The sequence below is a fragment of the Bufo bufo genome, chromosome 5, assembly GCF_905171765.1.
Source record: "Bufo bufo chromosome 5, aBufBuf1.1, whole genome shotgun sequence".
Lineage (NCBI taxonomy): Eukaryota > Metazoa > Chordata > Amphibia > Anura > Bufonidae > Bufo > Bufo bufo.
In genome coordinates this window covers 176835990-176847535 of record NC_053393.1, presented here as the reverse complement: position 1 = coordinate 176847535, position 11546 = coordinate 176835990, and the positions used below count along the sequence as shown (strand labels likewise).

The window sequence follows — 11546 nt, the reverse complement described above, 5'->3', positions numbered from 1 at the left end:
GCAGCTAGAGGCCCCCTGTCACTGCAGCGCAGAGGGCCGAAGAAAAGGCAGAACCTTCTATATGCTGTGGTCAACGTTGATTGTGGTATATAAATGGTTAATCCACCGGTGTCTGCGTTTAAAGCGATGCCGGTGGATACAACAGGGTGCACACAGCTTCGGTGCCCGCCCGATCATCTTAACGTACTAGTACTAGAAGTCGCTTCCCACTGGGACGTACTACTATAGTATGTTACATGTTGGCAAGGGGTTAAAAAAAAAGTTGTCATTCCATTTTTTCCATTGGTTGAAAACACCTGACTCTAATTTCACCTTCAAATTATCTGCTAATCCAAAGACTGCTGCCAAATGTTGTGGCTGTGCTGCAAAAAGTAAAAAACGCACCTGTGAGGAATGTGGAGTTAGGATTTCATTCCTGCTATTTGGTCCAGGAGTGGGCAGAGGAAATCAAACTCCACAGGGGGGCCCGGCTTCAAAGTGCAGCCACGTGTTTATCTTTCACACCCCAACTCAACTTTTCTGGCAGGATGAATGCCGGTGGGGGGGCTGAGTTGGTCAACAAAACAAAAGAATCCGTCAATCATGGAACCAGGAATTCATAAGGGATTATGAATTGCCCGTCCATCCCAGAAATAAACTGGTTACATATCTGTGACCAAGGTGGACATGCCCCTGGTCGTCGTTTGGGGGTCGGGAGCCAGGAAGGGGAGATACAGAGAGTTTCCCAGTAGGAACCTATTAACAGCACCATGTGAAAAGGCCCAGGTAGGCCAGCGTCCTTCTCTGAAGGAGGGTCATGTCGTGTAACGTGTTTGGAAGGACCTGGGAACTCTCTGTCCTCACTGCCTCCTGTGTGACTACAGCTAAAAAGAGTATAGCAACCAATAATTCATAATCATAACCCAAACAACTACTCATCTACCAGGTAACTGACTTTTGCTCTGTTTAAACCTGTTTGTACCACATCATCTGTATTTGAACATCCGACCATCTTCTGTGGGTATACTGTGTTATGTCTAGTGCTCGGCAATTAAATATATAATTTAATCTTGCGCTGTTCTTGTATCTCGATCGCGAAATCCCCACGTCCGTGTTTTGGCATAGTTATAAGCTACCTAGGGGTTGGTTTCTAACCCGATATAACCCTGCGAGCGGACCAGGCTTATATCTAACAAGGAACTGGTGGCAGTCTACCCGGCTGGCAGGGCGCTGTTTCACTGGGGCAGTGAAAAGTCTCTCTCAGCTTGTCAGGGTTGTAAGAGAGTGTGGAGTCACATCGACGGTAGTGTGGACCACCCTCACTCACTCCTCGTGCCTCCCTGTGCCTGTGTGGACAGGAGATGTCTGTTTAAACTGGGCCAAGCTGACCTCACGTTTTGGTAACCAGTGACAAAACCGTACCACTGTTAGCCCGACGTAGTGATGTCAGGCTGGGCTGCGAGGTTCGGCATTCGTCACAGCACCAAAAACCGCGTGCTGTTTTTGCAGCAACATACTGTATCTGCGTTTATGGTTTGTTTTCTTCCAGCAAAGGGAAAGCACACAGCAAAATTTAATTACATTAATTACAAAATAGAGTTAGGCCGAGTTCACACGAACGTGTGTGACCTGTGCCGCGGTCCGCAATGCGCGATCGCCGGCCGCAGGTTAGCCGCATCGGATCGCGGACGCATTCACTTTAATGGGTGTGCGATCCGCCCGTTCTGAAAAAAGATAGGACCCGTTCCGCAATTTCGGACCCATTGAAGTGAATGGGTCTGCATCCGTGATGCGGAATGCACACGGAACTGTGGCCGTGTATTGTGGGCCGCAATACGGCCACGGATCACACACGTTCGTGTGAACTAGGCCTTACATTTAGGCCTCCTGCACACGACCGTATCTGTTTTGTGGTCTCCAAATCACGGATCCACAAAATGAGTAGGTCCTAATTTTCGTGGCCCACTGCAAAAAAGCCTATTTTTGTTTGCAAAATGGACAACAATAGGACGAGTTCTATAATTAGTGGCCCAGCTGCATGGAGCGGGCAGCACACGGAGAACATCTATGTGCCGTTTTTTGGGGGAACCCATAGAAATGAATGTGTCCGTGTGCAATCTGCAAAAAATGCGGATCGGACACTGAGCAAAAATATGGTTGTGTGCATAAGGCCTAAGGTAATTTAAGTGTACTATGTGTTCACTTTTCTGGAAGAAAACGCACCATAAACATACAGTAGTTATATTGTTGCAAAAATTGCATGTTTTTTGGTGCATTTTATGCCGCACCAAAAAAGCAGCACAGCCACGATCTGCGTCAGCACCCTAAGGGTACCTGCATACGTAGTGGAATACGCAGCGTAGTACAGTACCAGCGAAGTGTATGAGAGTAAACAAATGTTCTGTGCAGATTTAGAAATCAGTAGCATATCAATTCTGTTTGCTGTTTTAGCTGCAGATTTTACCCTTTTCTAATGAAGCGAGAGATCTATGGCAAAACCGCATCAAATCTGCACCAAACCGGGTGGGTGCAGAAACGCACAGATTTGTGTGGGGGTACCCTAAAGGTTCACATACTTTGCCCATTTACAGACATATGATGTTGGATCATTTTCCTAAATAAATGACCACTATTCGACCGATTTGTTGGATTTGGTTATCTTTATCTACTTTTCGGACTGTGAAGATCAGATGTCATTTTACTGTAGGTCAAATTTATGCAGAAATATAAAAAAAAGGGTTCGCAAACGTTCAAGCACCACTGTAGTCCCAGAAAACCTGTTTAGAAGGAATGAACACGATTAGAAAAACATGGTTGTTTACGCCAAGCACCACTTTTATCTATGGGCTGTGTCTGGAACTGCTTAGGTCAAATTCACACACTACAGGCCGCCATAGAGCTGAAACAGCGCCATCACGCAGATTGGCGCCTTTTCAAATTGCTGCTAAAAGCAGTTCAACTGTGAGGCCAAGCAGACTGCTTTTAGTTGCAATCAATCTGAAAATGTGCCGACATGAACTACACAGCAGTGAACTCAGCCTTAAAGGAGTTGTCTACTTTCGACCAATGTGTATATAAGAGGACTATATGACACTAACATAGCCTTTGTTGATTTTCTGTGCCGTTTGCCATGTTTCTTAAGTCATATCCCCTTGATGGGCAAATCTTCTGTGCTGTCCACATAGAAGACCTGTCTACAAGATGGCCGCTGATGGAGGGTCATGTGACTAGGCAAAAATAACTCCAGACAAATCACTCCGCTTACTCCACTCAAACACCCCCACATCTGGCCTTGCAATGTTGTGAATTTAGTGCAGGTGCAGCGTCTCTGAATGGAGCAGACTGAGTGATGTGTCTGGTCACATGACCCTCCATCAGCAGCCATTTTATGCACCGGACCACACAGCACAAAAGATTTGGCCAACAAGGGAGAATACCTTATGAAATATAGAAAATGGTGTAGAATCTCAACAAAGGCTATATTAATAAGTGCCATATAATCATCTTACAAACACATTGATCAACAGTAGTGAACCCTTTTAAGGTCCGACCAGACAGTCAGCTTTCTGTTAGCAGTTTTGGAAGCCAAAACCAGGGGTGAATAAAAAAAAATTAGAATAAAAGGGAGTTGTATCTGCCCTTTAGGCCCCTTTCAGATGAGCGAGTTCTGGAATGTATAGTATAACACTGACATAATGCTGTCAGAGTCATCTAATACATTCCAGAACTGGGAAGGGTTAAATAGCATCATAAATCAATTTAATGCTATGTGACCCCGGCAGTTCTGGGAGTTCAGGCGGGGTACCTCACTGAGAGACACTCGCTCGTCTGAAGGGGGCCTTATACTTTCTTTCCTTTTATGATTACACCTACACCCAAAACTGCATCAGGAAACCTGACCGTGTGGTCCTACCCTCCTTCAAGGCTTCAGTGCATTACAAAACACAACCCACAGACGAGAGTGGCGCTGTTCCTGAAAGAATGCAGCCATATATATCATACAACCCACTAAACTACAGGACCATGCCACTGGGCATCTATACATTGAGTATTATAGAGGTCATTAATCACACTGGTGTAAAGTAGAACTGGCTTAGTTGCCCATAGCAACCAATCAGATTTCTCTTTTCATTTTCCAAAGGAGCTGTGCAAAATGAAAAGTGGAATCTGATTGGTTGCTATGGGCAACTAAGCCAGTTCTACTTAACACCAGTGTGATAAATGACCCCATATGTCCATTGCAGTATTTTACTACGCATCTATATTTATAGAGTCTGTTCCAATTTCTTGCCAGACTGACTCAACATATAAAGGTCATGGAAAATATAGAACGTGGCTTGATAAAGCTTTGTTTTTATATTTTTATCTTCATCCTCTATCAGCGATGATTTGCTCTTCCGCAGAGGTGATTGCACACGTGCTTATTGAGTGGGATCCAGAGACATTACACATGCACCTGCTAGTAATTTGTTAAATAAACAAACTCTGGACTCTAATCCGAGGAGTGCCAAAAATAGAGCGCGGCGCGGCAGCTAACCGTCACATTACTAAATAACCTAGTTTCATCCCGGAGACTTTCCCATCCTTCCATCTGTTCTCAAAATAGTCCCTTCGTTTTTCTTGGTGAGCAAAAAGTCACAGTGTCACCATTACTCCTAAGTGACAGTGGACTGAGGCTTCCTACCGTGCGACCTTCCCATCCATTCTGCCTGCACTCTAAAATAAAAAATAAAAAGGACTATCAAGGCTAAATGATCAGCAGAGATGTGTACACAGCGCCAAATGATTAACCCAGGGACCATCGAATTACTGTAAGGCTTAATGCACACAGCTGTACTAGGGGCTCAGTAAATGCTCCAAGATGCAGAGAGATGTAATACAGCATCCGCTGAAGTCTATGGCACCATACTGAATCGTAAAATCAAGCCATGTTACATCAGATGTCGTATTAAGGAAGTATATTTCCCCAGAAGCATTACTGCTTAAAGGGGTTTTCCCGTTATAATCATTTTTCAAGCAAGTGCCCACAACCGGCCATACTTGGCCTCCGCTACCCTCCTTCTGGTGCCCGCTCTGCTTACAACTGGTGGTGCATGGATATGGTCACATGCACTGCTCCAGCCAATCACTGGCTTCAATGGTGATGTGCCGATTGTGGTCATTGGGCTGGAGCGGTGCATATGACCATGTCCTTCCACCACCAGATGTAAACAGTGTGGGGACCAGAAAATGGAGACAGCGAGGTAGTGCAGAGGACCAGGCATGGAGCAGGTAAGTATGAATCTTCTGTTTCCACAGGCAGGCGGTGGTCACTTGCTTAAAAATAATTGGTACAATGGTACACAGAGGGTCTATAGGTCCATAGTACAGAGCCATAGGGACTCAATGACAAGACTCCAGACAAACAGGCTCCATGCATGGCTCTGCTATGTACATGAGCCCTAAAAGCCAGTTCAGACTACTCTAAGTCAGTATGATCATTTTAAAAGTTAGGCAATAAGGACTTACAAAGACATCAAAAAGTTAGGCTCTAGCAGCATATCTCTAGGTGCATGAGCCAGATGGCTTCTGAACTTTGTCCAGCCCTGGATTTACCTGATCAAGACAAGTTAGGTCTTGTTCACATCACCGTTATGGATTCCGTTATTGTTTTCCGTTAGAACATGGTTATAACAGGACAATAACGGAATCCATAAGACGGAAGTCAAAACAGAAACCTTTAAGAGGCATTCCATTTTGATCCTTCATAATACAGTATAACGGATCTGTCCTGGTTTCCGTTATGCAGGACTGGACTCCTGCATAAACGGAAACCAGGACAGATCCGTTATGCTGCCCATAGACTTGTATTATGACGGAATTCAAAACGGAAGCCTTCAAAAAGGCATTCTGTTTAGCTTTCAATTATAATAGAAGTCTATGGGCAAGCATAACGGATCTGTCTGGTTACCATTATGCAGAACCTAAAATAAGTCCCGTCGACAGGACTTTGTTTTCAGTCTTGCATAGCGGGAACCATAGCTCGATTACGTCATCAAAGGTCCTTTTGCAGGTTCTGAAAGAAGATGATGCCGGCTGAGCGCACAAGCGGATGAGGAGAGTTAATTTTATTTATTTTTTTAACCCCTCATGCCACATTTTAGTAAGCATTATGTATTAAGAATGCTATTATTTTCCCTTATAACCAATCCAAATAAGCAAGGTAAAAAAAAGGGCTCATTCAGATGAGCAATATTCATATCTGTGTGCTGTTCGAGGTACAATGGATGGCGCAGGGACTAAACATGGACCTATTATACTCGATGAGCCAGTGGCTTTTTTAGTGGCTAGAACACGAGTTTCACATCAGTCATCTGAATAAGCCCTAAGGCTTGGGTTTGTATAGGCAAATATTCTTTCCTTTTTCTCTCTCAAGGAGTTACCCCTTTCCCCCCATTAACTAGGGTCCAATCTTATTTTTGGTAGATACAAATTAGACTGAGATCAAAATACATTGGGATGATTTATCAAAGCCGGTGCAAAGGAAAGCTGGCAGCCAATAGCAACCAATCAGACTGAGCCTTTCATTTTCCAAAGAAGCTGTGAAAAATGAAAGGTGTAATCTTATTGGTTGCTATGGGCAACTAAGCCAGTGTTCCTTTGCACCAGTTTTGATAAATCTCTCCCATTGATTATAATGGAATCAGTCTGGTTTCTGTTACAAAATTTTGATTTTATAAGAAAAAACACGGCAGAAACCATTTGGTGAAACTCTTCAAAGGAGTTGAATGGCCCTGAGAAAAAGCTGGGGATGACTCATCTGCTCTGGTCGCCCCAGTTCCTGTGGCACGTCTCCATCCCCGCCACTCCCGGTCGCAGCCTGGCCGAAAGTAGGACATGCCCACTCTCCGCCAATCAGTGGGCTCAGCAGTCAAAACACATGACCACTGAGACCAGTGAATGGCTGGCAGTGGTGATGTGCAGGGAGTTGTCATGTCACACTTCTGGCCAGGCTGGCAGGCACGGAGACGTGACGCAGGAACCTGGAACGCCGAGAACAGGCGAGTGAAGTTTTGCTTTTTTACTCACATTTTTTTTTAGGGCCCAGACAACCAATTAAAGTGGTGGTCAGGAGCCAAAATGAGAACCAAAACTAAGTGATCGTTTTATGCAAATTACCCAGGGACAAACCACCCCCGAGTAAGCCCTCTCAGCAAATCACAATGGCCAAGGGCCATGTGTCGGGGTCTCCCGACTGATTGGATAGCGTCAGGCTGGGCAGGGGAACATCCCCAGCTGGACCTTTATTGCTGGCTGCTGACCATTCATAAACTTCCAGAAGGAATAATGGAGGAATGGCACAGCACAGCGTTAGATGAAAAGATGCAGAATTCCATTGGGAAAGAAAGGAAGGTAGTTACTAAAACAGGCACGTCAGAAAAGGTGACACTCCCTCTTTAACCTTAGGGCTCTAAGGGGCTCTACAAGTGTCTGCCCTGACGAATGTTTGCCTTTAACTACCCATGTTTTAGCCAATAGGAATGTTTATACAACCACCAAAAAAAGAAATACCACATATGAAGGCCGCACATCATGTTAAAATATATCATTTATTCAGACACAAAAACCCCCAAATTAAAATCATTGTATACAATTACAAAACTGTGTGTGGAGTATACATCTTGTCCAACACACCACTGCAACCATTACGATTAGAACAGATATATGCCGCCAAGATAGTACAAAGTAAGTGAATAAAACATAAAAAAATTATGTATAGTGCACAATACTTATTAGATGTTGTAGTAAGAGGACATGGTATGCAGATAGATACGCCCCACGCGCATCACCAGCTTAAACTAGTTTCCTCGGGGGTCCATGTAACAAGGGATAATGTGCCCATTATATATATGATGGTGAATCACCAAGGATAAGAGTCACCTGTATGAGAACGATTAGCAGGAGGCGGGCAGGGAGATGTGGTGCAGCTGCAAAAGATTCCCCAGTGTAGGGCCCATACACACTAAAGACTGCGCGCAAAGAACGCGACTCGCGCATATTGGCTCCGCGCCAGGAAGCGCTCCAAATGCCGGAAGTACATCTCGATCCCGGCGGGGCGTCGATATGCGCTCCGCCGGCGGCATAAATCTGTTCTAATCTTGACCGTAAGAGTTGCAGTGGTGTGTTGGACAAGATGTATATTCCACACACAGTTTTGTAATTGTATACAATGGTGGGTCTGAATAAATTCTATATTTTAACATGATGTACTGCCTTCATATGTAGTATTTCTTTCTTTGGTGGTTGTATATGGTTTCTTGTTGATACCACGTCGGGCACTCTGTAACATTTATTTATTTGGTGTGCCCCCATATCATAAATTGAGCAAATAGGAATGTATGAAATACTCATAGGCTGAAGTCGTTTTGCCATGATTTGATTGCAGCATCCATAATCTGAAGTGGTAATAGTAAGCAACTGCCCTTTATTAACACTTCTGTTTTCTGGGATTTGTTCTGCCACATGGAACTAGATTAAACATTAACTTTCTGGCCAGACAAAAGTGTAAAATAAAAATGTAACGCTTTGTTGGTTTATATATGGCGACAAGAAACAATGCAGTGTGCGCACAATCCCCACCTTTACAGGTCTCATTTTAGGATTCAAATCATTTCATCAGTAAATGAAAAAGCCGATTACTTTCTCTCCTGCAGGTCACCAGCTGAAACGTCCTAAGGTATTAATTGTAAACTCGTGGAAGGAAAAAACGGCTTAAGGCCTCATGCACACAAGCGTATTTTCTTTCCGTGTCCGCCCTGTTTTTTTTGCGGACCGTATACGGAGCCATTCATTTCAATGGATCCGCAAAATAAATAAAGACGCAAGTTACTCCATGTGCATTCAGTTTCCATATGTCCGTATTTCTGTTCCGCCAAAAAATGTCCTATTATTGTCCGCAATACTGGCAAGGATAGTACTGTTCTATTAAGGGCCAGCTGTTCCGTCCTGCAAAATACGGAATGCACACGCATGTCATCCGTTGTTTTTTTGCGGATTCGTTTTTTGCGGACCGCAAAATACATACGGTCGTGTGCATGAGGCCTAAAGCTGCAGGTTCAAAGCCTGAGGCTACACTACTGAAACATTCTTAATTACAACTTGTCCCATTCGGATTTCTGTCCACTTCAGTGTTGTCATGGAGACTTGCTGTGAATTAACATCTCAATTCATATATTAATGCCCATACATGACTGTCACTATTCCATCCAATTATACAATTTGGTCTCTGGTAACAAACCAGATCTGTGGTCATCAAAATCTTTCAGGCGTACATCTTCAGATTTGGTGTATGTACCGTAAACGGGTTTTCCAGAACTAAAATATGGATGACCTATTCTATTCATGAATATCAGATAGGTGGGGGTCTAACACCAGGTACCCAAAGCGATCAGCTGTTTCAGGTAGCCAGCGGCACATAGTGGCAGTGCCCGGGTACTGCAGCTCAGTTCCCATTCAAGAGAATGGGAGCTGAGCTGCAGTAAGCTGCACAGTGTATAGAGACTTCTGCTTCCGCTCCCTATACTGTATCGTTTCCAACACCATGCCTGCCTGAAAGTAATGATCAGTATCAGACCTCCACCAATCTGCAGGACAACCCCTTTGATATTAACTAGATGCTAAAAGTAAATAAAGTAGACACTGCACTTTCAAATTGATAGTGCAGCTGATATAAGAAACTTTGTAATATATCTTATCAGATACAGATGCCTCATTTTCCACTGATCAGGCTTCCCTCCTTTCCCCTCTTCTTAGGCTACTTTCACACTTGCGGCAGAGGATTCAGGCAGGCAGTTCCGTCGCCGGAACTGCCTGCCGGATCCGTCAAAACGCATGCAAACTGATGACATTTGTCATACGGATCAGGATCCTGATCTGTATGACAAAATGCATTGAAATGCCAGATCCGTCTCTCCGGTGTCATCTGGAAAAACTGATCCGGCATTTATTTTTTTTTTCACATTTTTTGCAGCCTGAGCATGCGCAGACCGCAATGCCGGATCTGTTTGCTGGAACACTTGGGGCCGGATCCGGCATTAATGCATGTCAATGGAAAAATGCCAGATCCGGCATTCCGGCAAGTGTTCTGGAATTTTGGACGGAGATAAAACCGTAGCATGCTGCGGTATTATCTCCGTCCTGAAAAGTCAAAAAGACTGAACTGAAGACATCCTGAACGGATTGCTCTCCATTTAGAATGCATGAAGAGAAAACTGATCAGTTCTTTTCCAGTATTGAAATCCTAGGACGGAACTCTATGCCGGAAAAGAATAACACTAGTGTGAAAGTACCCTTAGGCTACTCTCCCTCCTAGCAAATTCACTCACTCTGTATTCTCTACTAAACCCATTTTGGTCTTTAAAGGGAACCTGTCACCTCCTAAACATCCTAAGTTGGCAGCAGTACCTTAGAGTAGCCAGCAGCATGTTTGCAACGATCCTTTTCTTCCTGCAGGTAGTTAAGCAGAAGCTGTAAAAACGATCTTTAATCCCCTGCCCGGCGCGCTTTTCTAGTCGGGCTTGAAGTCACGGCGGCATCGACCTCCTTGCCTCAAGTCACGGTAACCACGCCCCCTTGCCTGCCCCTTTGCTGTGATTGACAGCACTTATGGAAGACAGTTTGGCCGACAAGGGGGCGTGGTTACAGTGACTTGAAGCAAGGAGGTCGCTGCCGCCGTGACTTCAAGCCAGACTAGAAAAGCGCGCCGGGCAGGGGATTAAAGATCGTTTTTACAGCTTCTGCTTAACTAACTGCAGGAAGAAAAGGATCGTTACAAACATGCTGCTGGCTACTCTAAGGTACTGCTGCCAGCTTGGGATGTTTTTAGGAGGTGACAGGTTCCCTTTAAAGATGAACTTTCAGTTCACTGTGGGATCAGATTACATGCTGCCCATAAAAGCCTAGGGAGAGGGAGGAGAAGGGAAAAGATGCAAAAAGATAGACATGCTGCCCATAGAAGTCTACAGAGAAAGGAGGGGTGAGAAGAAAGAGGAGCAGACAGACATACACAGAGAGGCCCCAGCTAATAGTGGAGTTTTCTATCTCATCCCCAGTGGTTTATTCACATCACTCCTATTCACTACTTCTCTAAAATATCATCCATGCTAATGTTTCTTCTGAAGTAGGGAGCAGAGGCTCCTGTTTTCTCCATATGCACTCTAATAAGCTTTTATAACAGCTAGTCTTCACCCATTAGCTCGTGGAGAACCAAGAATTGAAGTAAGAGCCTACAGTACGTGGGTCATATGATCTTCAGATATAGTGCTATTATTCATGTAACACACACACACACAAAAGCTGATTCTAAAAGTCATCTAAAACTATAGGCACCCTTTAAAGGTCTTGTACGGTGTACAGATATTGATGTCCTATCCTCAAGATAGGTCATCAATATCCGATCGCTGGGAGCCTGACACCCGGCATTCAAGGCACCACAAACTGTAGTGTACAGAACAGAAGCAAAGGGCCCATATATTGTGTAGCTTCTAGCAGCATACCACAACTCAGTTCCCATTGACTACGCTGCAGTA

At 44.4% G+C, this 11546-nt stretch overlaps 1 protein-coding gene across 1 annotated transcript in view; it reads right to left on the bottom strand.

Annotated features, from left to right (window-relative positions):
* The window catches only part of GNAL (G protein subunit alpha L), a 312386-nt gene that overhangs the window by 262296 nt on the left and 38544 nt on the right, over window positions 1-11546 (bottom strand). The window lies entirely within an intron of this gene.